A 12,934-nucleotide genomic window follows, 5' to 3' on the forward strand; every position below is an offset into this window, starting at 1 on the left:
ATAAATAACTACCTTATAGTAGTTACTATTATGATCACAATTATGATGTCTGACCTAAAAGTACGTCAATTCATAAATATTATATGTAGGAATATGTTCAAAGCCTATACAGGCCACTAATTATAATCATCCATGTACTTTTGCTATTGTCCACAGGTATAGCTACTGTATTCAACATTGACAGCAACTTCCGGATAAAGGTCAGCAGCCAGGTGCTAGCCACCTAAGAAGCAGCTAGCTACAACAGTAATATGCAATAACTATTTTGTTTATAGCTGGTGAATATTAATTACTTGTAAATGTATTGTATATCTGATATGCATAAAATTAATACATGATGCATTAAGCATAACTAGCTCATTATGTGAATGTTTATAACAACTGATTAGGGATCTGTAATACATATCAATGTGGCAATATCTTGATGCAGAAAATATAAGTATCACGATACTGTACTTAGAAATATCGATATAATTATCAAGGTTTGCTAGTAGAACAGTGAGTGATTGCTCTATTACTGTAATAGTGATCTCTCAGATACTCGAACAGAAAGCCTCTCTATTACCTATGCTATTATGTGCAGTGTTGTGAGAAGCCATACAATAATGCATGTTTAAGTGCTGCTGTTATGGCTAAAATATTCTTACCCAGGTCTTCTGAAAACAGTAGTTGTTATACTTTAAGAATAAAGAACTGCATCTCTAAGCAGTAAACAATCTGCTGTATATAACAGCCATCTTGACAACTCATGAAAATGCAGAGTAATCTGGACAAGCCTTTGTGGGAGCATGCATTGAACTGTTTGTGGTATATAGCTAATTGTCTGGGTAGTGTATAGAGGCCACATTACCATAGGCATCTAGATAGAGATGTACTTTTTAACAGCATAAGGATGTGTTTTTTTTCCATACTAAAAATGAATCAACACACTAGCTAATTGTCAAATCTATACATCTGTCATTTATTTGCATTCTCTAAATACAGATATCTGTATACTAGGGCTGAAACGGATAGTAGTTTTTACTATCCGGATATCCTGAACAAAATCTTTCCAGATATCCTACGGATAGTGACATCATCACTTGCTATAAAAGCATTGTATATTTTGTTGTGAACATGTTTGTTTTACTAGTACTTTAGAATAAACTATAACACTTAAATGAAGATTAAGTAAGTTTGTAATAATGTTTAACTGGATCAAGGAAACATTAACATAAAATTGCTTCAAATTATTAGAAATTATCCTGATGGCATCAAATCACTATCTGGATAATACGGATATCTGTTTCAGCCCTACTGTATACACAATGAATGCAGAATTGGTGTTGGCTTTTTAAATAAGAATTATAGTACAGGTAAATTGGAATATATTGTTACAACTATTAGCTAGCTAGTACCAGTCATACCTACAACCATGACCACTTCATTATAGTATTAAGACTTAACAGTGCAAGTACTGAGGGTCTGTAGAACTCCTTGTCCTACAGCCTGTGTAAAGTTGTTATAGTATTGTGATACGGTATCGTATCAAACAGTTTATTGATGGCGATACATGATACATAGAATTCACTGTATCACAGAACACTACAACTGATACACTCCACTGACACACATGTGTGTAGCTATATGTAGTTATACATATGTACCGATAGGCAGTACATAACTAAAGCTGTTTCTAATAGTTCAGTGTTATATGTGACCGGGGCTGCGAAAATAGGGCATGTGGGCACAAAGTACACCCCATCACTCTACCGGTCATATCTCAGTACTGGAATGGTATTCTTGCATTCTGTAACTTGCATCATGCTACCAATTAAATGCTTACTAAGAGCTGAAAATTGCAATGCCATAGCATAATGGTACAAAACGTTATGGGTGATTAACGTGTGAAAAAGTAGGCAAAAATCATGTGCCCACATGTCCTATTATCGCAGGCCCAGCTCATTCTTTTAACCAAATTACTAGTGTATTTTTTAAATTTACCAATACTAGTGATGGTGAGACACTTAGCATGCTGTCATAAAGCTTACTATTTAAATTTCAATCAAACAAAACTTTGTCAACTAACCAATAAGTTGGTACAAGAAAAAGAATCACCTGGGATGCATGCATGATTGAGGCATGATAAGATTGAACTCAAGATTGATTTTGTGAAGTGCCTCCACTCCACCTACAAAATTGATACATACACAAGGAGCAAAATTTTAATTTCATACTGATAAAATTTCTCATAGACAGATATGCAATATTGCAATATATTGCAATATTAGTCTTTATCAGTAGGAAAAATAACTTAAAATCTCCACTTTGCAATTGTAAGTTGTATAAATGTATGACACCACCTACCCCAGGTGGGTGGGGAATTGACATTGTAACCCAAGTTGTGCCCAGGATGTGCAATAACGCCTCATGCGCAATAACTTTGTTCCAAACAAACCACAACATACATACGTTATATAGATTACCACAAACATATACTATAATATACAGCAACTATAACGATGCGTGTTACAATAATAATTGTGACCGATTGCAAGCCTGTGAAAATAGCTAGTCATGTGGGCACATAAAATTTGCCTACTTTTTAAAATTGTAATAATGTATAACTTGTTGTGTGATTACGTTATGGCCATGTACTTTTTACCACTTATTCAAAATTTAGTTGGCTTTATAATGTTAGTTACAGAATGTAAATATGTGGTCCCTGTGGCAAAATATAACCTGTTATGTGATGGGTTGTAGTTTGTGCCTTGTTTGCTTTATCTGAATGGTCAGTCTGTGTGAAAATCTAGATCTCCAGAAACAACAGATACAAGCATCTTCTATTTGGCCTGCATGAAACCCTCAAATCAATGTCACTTCCCACCCACCCAACCCGGGTCATAAAGTTGGTGTATTTAGATCAATTGTAAGACACACAATAACTACATGTATGTATGTACTACATTGAGTTTTGTGTATAATGTAATTCTCAGTTTAAATCTTATGATTGGGCCCCAGGAGCATGAAAGTGGTAGCTGTGCAACAACAGTTTTGTAGTACCAATATTCTTTTTCATAACTAGAGCAGTTAGGAAAGGAGTACAAGTGGAGTATTATATTATACCCATTCAGGGGCAGATCTAGGATTTCAGAAGGAGGGGTGCTAACATGGACATTTATATATGTGGCAAGAAACTTGATACAACTAGTGTGAGAAGCACACTCAGCATGCAGAGCATGCTCTATCTAGGGGGGTCTGGGGGCATGCTCCCACAGAAAAAGTTTGCAAATTTGGCCTATTGAGATTGAATTTGGTAGAAATTTTGAGTGAAAAATGATGTCACTTTGTTTATGCGATACCATTATTCCCCTACAGCTTGTCAATGTAACTAAAGTACATAACCATGTAGCTAAAATTCAACCTTAGACTAACATCTTAAAGAACTAGTAGTGGAAACATATGGTATCAGCTGCACATGATCAAATTTTGTGTTTGGAAGTATAGCATAATTTATAGTCTCATGGCTTAAACTACATTAGCTGTCCAAACAGTAGAGAGGGCAAGTGTGAGTGGAGAGGGCAAGTAGACTGACTCACCAGTGTACTGCATGTGCACTCAGCTGTATAGAATTCTCCAGCTAGGGGTGCTCTAGATCTGGTGGCATATATACTCTCAGATCCCTTGGAAATTTTGGAAAATGGCTATCACAAGATTGAATCTAGAAACTATTTTTAACCAAGGTGGGTACAAGATGAAAGCGTTCAGTTGGAAGTGATTTTAATTAAAAAACAGAATTATACACTGTTTCTTGTTATTGAATTTAAGAAAATGTATAATAGTGGCTTGTCAAAGAGTGTATAGGTACGTAAGGCCAAGGAGAATATTTAGCACACAGGATTGGATCTACTTCATATATAGCCACTGTTCTGTGGTGCTATTTTAATCTAACTGTTAAAATGATGGATCCATCCATCACCATAATTTGTTTTACAACTAGTCTACAAATATAACTAGTTTTTGGTCACAACTAACCCCTTTTTAGCACACAATGATCATGACAACATAAATGTTGCAGTATCATTTAAGCTTAAAGTTGAGCTTCAAGGGATTTGATAGTGCAAACTCCAGAAGCTGCTAGATTTAGACAAATGTAGCATAAGATTTGATCAAGTAAGAAAAACAAAAATGAACAGCTCTCAGATGTTGCAGCCTTGTGAACTTTTATCATGTAATGGTAAGAAATTCACTATTATTATAATACTATTGTTGTACTTGCAAGAGAAGCATTTCAACCCAAGAATCAAGTTTGTAGAGGAGCCTAAAAAAACTTAAACTATTTGACAGAAAAGGTTATTTTCAGAATAGATTTTCAATTAATGATGTTTATACAATTTATAGTACATTAAAGGTATGATTGGTATCTGGCAGGATGTTTGGTACAATGGTGAGGGTAGCAGTGCAAGGTCTAGAAGAATAGGTTCAATTTCAGCTTGCATTCTGGTAACTTCTTGAAAATTGTAGTTTTAATGATGGATGTTCTATTAGAGTAGTTGACTGGAGTATTTCGGATTTAGCAGCTTCTAAGGTAAGACTTATTCCAGAAATATAATTTTGAACCCCTCTTAGTAATTCTTGGATAAGATTAGCTATTCCCCTTGCTTTTTTCATTGCCCAAACATGCGTATAAAATGCAACTGCACCTATACTACGGCTTCTAGAAGCTTCCTAGCTTGCTCATTGCAAAATTTTGGAGGAGGGGGTGCTTCAGCCCCCCAAGCACCCCTCCTAAATCCTTCCTTGCCATTACATGCATAATCCCACACTTGAGTAGCCTATAGCCTGACCTTCTGGAGATGGAAGAATGCAGTCTTGTAATGCCACAACATTTGAATTATTGTACCACACCAATATTATTCTCATTATGAATTTTACAATGTAATGCTATCAGGGGATACAGGAAGAATGTGATTGATTTTAATTTTAGCTCAAATATTTGGCATAGCCATTCTTCCATACAAGGGCATACAAAGTATTGCACAACAATAATAACCACACAGAAGCACAACACAAACAATATAGACCAGCCATTATGAACAGAACAACCAACATTGAGATATCTGACTCATGACTCATCTTTGACATTCCTGAAGTTTGAATAATTTGTGTTATAGCTCTATATGTAGTTCATTGTGAATCCTTTTTTTGTAGAGTCTGTATTGAGCAGTGGCTGGCAGAGACTATACACCTGACTACTCCCACAATGTTGTTCATATATATCCACATCTTTCCTTGGGATAAAATTAGGTATAAAATACATACTTTGTAATCACATGTCAAACTTCCTTCATCTTGGATACTGAACATTGCAGTAGTAAGCTTTTCACATTAAACCCTTGTGATCATTATTAAATATCTTTATAGCAAAACACTTTAAATTACTTGGCAGATGGCATGTAATTTTAACTTAATTAAATGTTTCATGTGTATAATTATTATTGTGTTTTTGTTACTGTATACAAGTATACATGCATTGGTGTATTCTTTTTATTTTATCTTGCACTCCAACAAGGGAGAATGGCTTTAGCGGATTGTTGTGAGGTTAAATTATAAATCAATCAATCAATCAATGACCTGATTTTAGAAATATATAGATATCCACACTTATATGTGTCACCACTAAAGCACTTATCCACCTAGTAAAATATTTCACATAATTTCTTGTAATTCAGGATAATGACTACTGATCTAATCACTGCGAAGTTGAGAAGATGTTTGTAATGAATAGTGAAAAATTAGCTATTATGTGTTCAAGTGCTACTATAACATAGTAAAGTACTTTTAGTCTTAAACAAGGAACAAGTTTTATAATTGTAGGTGGTTATAATTATTACTTTTAGTAATAGTTTCAATTTTTCGTAAACATTAAGTAATACTTTTAGTTTTACGTAGTATAAGTTTCAATGTAAAAATTGGGGGCACTTTCATAGTTTTATATACTTTCAAAATATCATAAAAACTTCAGTTTTAGATAACTAAAACTAAAAGCCCCAACTATAACTATTTAGTTAACTAAAACAACACTATTGCTCGCACATTGTATCCATATGCATGGCTTTATGACTCATGCATGGTGTATTATAGCAATCCATATCTTTGCTACATTTCATCATCCACTTCACAAAACCTAGCTTACATCTCATACACTTGACACTTCCCACAACTGTAAGATTATTTGCCTGATGCTAAGGTACTTGGCAATTACCCTTACTGATAAACTGTTTCAATTTAATTACACTAAGCTTATTTTATAATACATGTTTATAGAGTTATTAGATGGATTGATAAGTACAGGACACCTGTATGCTTGTTTGTATAATGTTGGACTATAACTGTAGTACATAGATAATACCTAAGTGTTACAATGTGTTGTAATGGTGTGTGTAGTGTAGACTATAATTGAATTTCTATACTTAGCTATAAATTATTGCCAGAGTAAAATTTTAAGTCCTATATCACATCTTCGGCTTGCTCGCTTCTCATTTCCAGATTGCTGAAGTAATTTAATTTCCTAATGTCCTTAGTGTATGCTGAAACATCTAGTAAATGTAATGTATCATTATACTGAAGAGCTTTCATAATCAATCTTAAGCATTCCTCAGTAAGTGGGTTGCCCCAAATATACAGCACTGTTAGAGTAGCATTGATAGATAATTCTTCACAAATCACACTACAGACATCATCAGAGATATTGTTATCACCAACCCTAAGATGAGTCAATTTGCTGTTGTCCCGCAGTGAAGTATACAGTTGCACAGCCCATCTAGTGGAAGAGTAGCTGTTATAAAATATATTTAGCTTTTCATCACACTTAAAGTATTTTAGTAAAAAATTGGGGTGTTTCCCCAACATGTTAATTTACTGTTGCTAATAGCCAACTCTTTCACCTTACAAGTGATGATGATATCACTGAGGAAACTGTCTGAGGATGAAGAAAGATCGTTGGAATTCAACAACAAGACTTCTATTGTTATGTTACACTTTTGGACATAACGGTGTAGTAATCAGAGTCTGTAATCTTGAATATAATGTGTCTCCCTTCCAGTTTTTACCGGATAAGCAGGTTAATAATGTTGCTACATCTTCTATTGCTGCAACTTCTAAGTTAGTAGACAATTGGGACAAAGGGAGCCAAATTCTTCACTAAATTCCTCCTGAATAATACTACACATTTCGTTGTCGCCAGTTTTTGTAATGATAAAATTCCAGCTGTTTACAAAGGAGGAAACACAAGTTAATAGCAGATGTAAATGGCAGAAGATGAGATCTCATAGTTTCAGATAGCTGATGAAAATTAAAGTAACAAGTTTATGTTAAGTAGGTTATATCATGTAATGACATTAATAGAGAATTATTAATATTTGTGGAGCTGCTTTATGGTAGGACAATTTAACTCTTGCATATAGTCATTCCAACAAGGGATTACACCTGGTGTGGATATCCAACAGGTAACCTTATACATTGTATAAACTCCAGTGTTAATGTGTTTAGTAGTGTGTGGATGACAAACAAGATGGGCATATTCCAACACGTAACATGGGCAATACATTAATTTGTATGTAATAGATTTAAAAGTAGAAGAGTTGTAGAGACAGTGATGAAGGGACCCTTAGGCCTATGTCCAGCATAATAACAAGCATAATAGGCTGGAGTGCTATGCCAGCACAATGCTAGCATGCTAGGTGGATATTTCAAACTAGGGAACTTAATCACATTAAAATAGACCAATACTCCCTAATAGAGTCATCAGTGGAAACTGCAAACTGCAATAGAGCAATCAAATGTATTGTACACTGGTGTAATTTAAAAAAAAAAAATTAAAACATGGGAATATATAGATCACTGAAAAAAGAAAAGAAACAAGAGTCAAACAAGCCAGCACCAGGGGCATATATAGCCAGGGTTTTTTTAAGGGGGGTTCCAACAGCAGTATTGGGTTAGCAGAAATAGGGGTCTGAGGGCACAGCCCCCAACCGCTAAGAGGCTTTCAATATTTTAATGCATCAAAACTCAGCAAATTACTACATTTTATGCAAAAGTACATTAATTATAAAGCATATTATAAGTGCCCCTGGGATGAAGCTAGTACTAGATAAAGCTACCTAGTGGAAACAGACAGCATAACACATAGAAACACATATAGTAATCTGTAAGTGATGGTTATCTCACTGGTATAGGAACCATGAATCCACTGATACAAATGACATGACTTACAATCAAAACATTATAACTATACAAATATGCATAGCATGAATCATTTTGCATAACACAAGTGATAAATTACTGGGGTTCTATATCTTTAAACACTGCACACCAAAGCTACAGCAGTATAAGGTTATGCTCAGTTTTGCATTTAATGTTAGAATATCTGAAAAGCTTCACTAATGAAGTTCCTTAACATATGGATATTTACATGCATGTTCTATTAGAGTATACCTGACTGCTCTATTAGAGTATAGCTATACCTGACTGCTCTATTAGAGTATATACCTGACTGCTTTATTAGAGTATATTGATCTTTTTAACAAGTTTTGAAGAGGGCTCATGTTACCTCTGTAAATCCTTCTCTGAGAGATTAATATAAGCTGTATAAATTGTTGTGCTGTGCCATTACAACATTTTGTCCTGCCACACTAAATGGTGTTTTATTTATTAATGCTTTATAGTACACACACACAAGCATGAGCTCAGGTACACACATAGATACAAGATTGACAATACATATGGTGTACTAAAGGTCTGTAGGCTTGTGCATACAGCCAAAAGTAGTAATTATAAGATGATAAACAAGATCACATGATAAATTGTCTAAAGCAGTGTGTAGTTAATCGAGAAATGATCGGTAACACACCGACTACAGGGACAGAGTGTATGAGGATTGAGGGGGTCATAGTTATGAATAAAATGATTCCAGAAGTGGGACTTGACTCTGTTCTTGATAGTGTCAATAGACAGATTAATGCCAATTAATGGAAGCGCATTCCATTACTGACAGAAACCTTACAAGAGTCCTACTTGCAGAAGTCTAAATTTTATAGGGGGGTTTTGGAACCCCTCACAGAGGACTCATGCAAATAAACATTCTCAGTGCTTATCTGCCCCTGATTTAAGAAACCAACTGTTTTTTCATTGGCATATCCATTGAGTCCAAATAGAGATCTCTGTGTGTTTAACATGCTGGCTTGTTTGACTCTTGTTTCTTTAATTTTTTCAGTGATCTCTATTCCCATGTTTTATTTTAACAATTATTTTTACACTAGTTTGTTATAATCAATTATGGATAGCTATAATGTGATAATAAGAGGTGTTGGTGGTGCTTTATATTACTACACATGTATATCAAGTCAGTCATCATGTACATTAGATGTTAAATAGTTATCGAATACTATCAGTGTTAACAAACACCAATGTATAGTGTCTATTGAATACACATTGTACTATACAGCTTAGATATATCCAACTATAGGCAACGTATAGCATGCTGTGGTTAGCAGTAGTATGGCTTCAGCTAGGTGTTCACAATAAGCCAATACCCAGTGGTACACAACAACATTGAATAAACTTAATAAATTGTGGTTGAAATATGCGTAATGTCAATTATGCTTTGAAAATTACCTATTATGCTATTGAGCAGTGCTCAAAAATCCAGCCTATTATGCTCAAAGTTATGTTCTAGATTATGTCTGAGAGCTGACTGTTCTATTAGAGTAGCTATATCTGCATTTCCTGACTGACTGCTGTATTAGAGTAGTGACTGCTCTATTAGAGTATCTTGATCTTATTTCCATAAAGTGTGAATAATCAGTCAAGAAATATAATACTGCAAGGTTTTTGATATGAAATGCAGTAATAATGCACAATTTGTTCACGTTGACAGCAATTTTAGTGTGCATTGCACAGTTTAATTAAAATTCTTGAAAATTGTCCTATTATGCTGGCATAATGTTTGACGCATTTGCTAGCCTATTATGTTTGAAATTACGCCTGCATATTCGGCACAAACCTAAATTAATTAACACGTAAATTTGAATAGATTGGATAGCTACTTATTAACGCATATTTCTCTTGCAGAGAAGATCAATGGCAAAGTGAACCTACAAGTAGCAAATTTGCTTGAAAGTGGATGTTGGCATTGCAATATGCATTTAATAGGTCATGGATGTGAAGAAAGACATAGGAAGAAAAGTTATGCTGTCTTTATCCCCAAAAGGTACTCACATTTTGCTTTAGCCTTGTGGAAAAAATAATACGGAAGATGATGGCAGATTTCATATGCAGTTCTTTTAAAAAAGTACTTTTATCAGATCCTTTTGACTTCATCTTTACTAGTGAACCTAAAATTCTTCCAAATTAACTTCTACGGTTTCTTTTGTGGTTGGAATAGATGTCTAAGGTGGTGTTTACTGGAGTGCTCTATTAGGAATTTGGAAAAACATAGATGATCTCTATTATGAACCACTACCGTGGTATTATAATAGAACAGTCACTTTATAGTGAAATACTCTAATAGAGCATTCACTGGTTAAAGTGTTCCAAAATAATTGTAAGAAATGTTGCTAACCTAGGAGCATAATGAGAACACCGAAAAGAATAATATATGAAATTTTGGGAAGGTATTTGACTGAGACCTAGAAGGGAGTTAAGTGATCGTAGCTGGAACAAATATTTGCATTGTTAGAAACTTCATTCCAATTGAATTTAGGATTACTGATTTCATACTACAGGAAAATTGTATGATGTATGGTAGCGGCATGGGATAATAGCTACTATAAAGTGGCTAACATATGAAGGGTACAGGTAACAGTATTGTAGTCACTTCATGATGTATGGTAGTGTCATGTGATACTAGCTACTATAAAGTGACTATCATATGTGACCGAATTTGCGAAAAGGTACCTTTTCCACACATTTGATATACCAGCAAACAAAATGATGTAACATTTGACTCCTTATACTGATTACTTGCTCTTAGTATCAAAATGTAGCCAGATACTGTGGCTACATTCATTGAAACTTTCAAGCAATTATAGGCCATAATCAAAAGGTTATGAAGCTTTAAAGTTCAAAAAAGTGGTCAAATTTTGTGTGTGAAAAAGGTACCTTTTCGCAAATCCGGTCACATATGAAGGGTACAGGTAACAGTATTGTAGTCACTTCATGATGTATGGTAGTGTCATGTGATACTAGCTACTATAAAGTGGCTATCATATGAAGGGTACAGGTAACAGTATTGTAGTCACTTCATGATGTATGGTAGTGTCATGTGATACTAGCTACTATAAAGTGACTATCATATGAAGGGTACAGGTAACAGTATTGTAGTCACTTCATGATGTATGGTAGTGTCATGTGATACTAGCTACTATAAAGTGGCTATGGTATAGGTAACAGTATTGTTAAGATTAAAGTTGAAGTCTCAACTCCCAGAAGCTGTAAAATGTTTATATCTAATAATAAAAGTAATAAAATGTAGTCACAGCTATAGCAGAGTGACAACTACATGAATGAAAGATTATCAATTTTCACCAGTGGACTTGTGATAAACTATATAATCATAGCACTTGAATATTGTAGGGAAATGATCTGGTCTAACTTATTCACATTGTGGTTATTATTGAGTATCTTCTTTGAGTTGTGTAGTTCAAAAGATGTTGTAGGTTAGTTGTTCACATTGGTGAAGAGCACTATATGTTAATATACATCCCCTCAAATGTAATAACACTAGTAGAAGGATAACTTATAATTGGTCAGGTATAGAATATCTGGTAGCAGGAGTCTAGGGGTGTTGCCGCCCCACACGGTATAGCTTGTTAACATTAATTTCACAATAATAATAATAATTATTATATTGTTACAAAACAGATCAAAAAATTAGCCTGCATTTATAGCTAAAATTGAAAGTATTCACTATAATTCATAGCTACAAGCTTTTGTCAAATGGTCTTACACAGCACAAATATTTATACATATACCATGAGTTAACTTTTGATACTGCAAAGATAACATTTTAACATGGCAACAAAATTTAGAGTGAGGGGGCTAAATAATGGAAACTTATTGATACAACTTACATTCATAAACACTCAATATATCAAACAAGTTCATTGCCTGCTTATACGCTGTATAAATCATTAGTGGCTAGTTGACTGTTCTATTAGAGTATATTTCGATTTTAGTAACTTCAATTTCATACGGTGGAGAACCACTGCTGGTAAGTTGTACTAGCAGCCCAACAAGAAATACGTTACTTATGAGCATAACATATTCTATGACTGCATGGACTATATAGCTACAGTTTATAGTGTAAATTCTTGTGTGTTAGTTTGACCATCTCACATTGTCACTTAGAAGAGATTATCCCTTTCCCTTACTGTCCTTCCCTTTACTGTTTATATCTTCTGATGGTCAATTATTATACTTAAAATGTAGTTACACCTGTACAGCTTCTACTAGCTTTATAGTGACCACATATAGCAGCTATAGCAGTGGCGGATCCAGGGGGGTTTCATTGGTTTCCACGGAAACCCCCTTTGAAAAATGATTGCGTAACAATTAAATGTTTTAATTATCGCGGCGTGCGTCTCGATCGAGATACTGTAATTAGAGCAGTCACAGTAGCTACTAAAGTAGTGTGTAGGAAGTTTTTAATATATTTTATGTACTATTACTAGGCTGTGACCTTTTTTTTTTTTTTTTTTTTTTTTTGGTCTCACCTTACCAAACCAGACGATGTAGTGCAAACGTTTGCGTATCTCATGTCAATATATATCTCCACCTTCTAAACTGGAAACCCCCTTTATAAATTCCTAGATCCGCCACTGTATAGTTAAAAAATATTTGAAGGGGCTCCTCTTAATTGTCTTTTACCACATATTGCAGTTTAGACGTCTACAGC

The 12,934-nt window shown here is 34.4% G+C and overlaps 1 protein-coding gene across 1 annotated transcript in view; it reads left to right on the top strand.

Annotated features, from left to right (window-relative positions):
- The window catches only part of LOC136247650 (uncharacterized), a 33,275-nt gene extending 32,958 nt beyond the window's left edge, over positions 1-317 (top strand). The window contains exon 7 of the mRNA XM_066039442.1: positions 157-317. The gene's annotated coding sequence lies outside the window, so the exon portion shown is untranslated. The remainder of the gene's footprint in view (positions 1-156) is intronic.
- The last annotated feature ends 12,617 nt before the right edge of the window (positions 318-12,934 follow it).

This window comes from Dysidea avara, chromosome 2 (assembly GCF_963678975.1).
Source record: "Dysidea avara chromosome 2, odDysAvar1.4, whole genome shotgun sequence".
NCBI lineage: Eukaryota > Metazoa > Porifera > Demospongiae > Dictyoceratida > Dysideidae > Dysidea > Dysidea avara.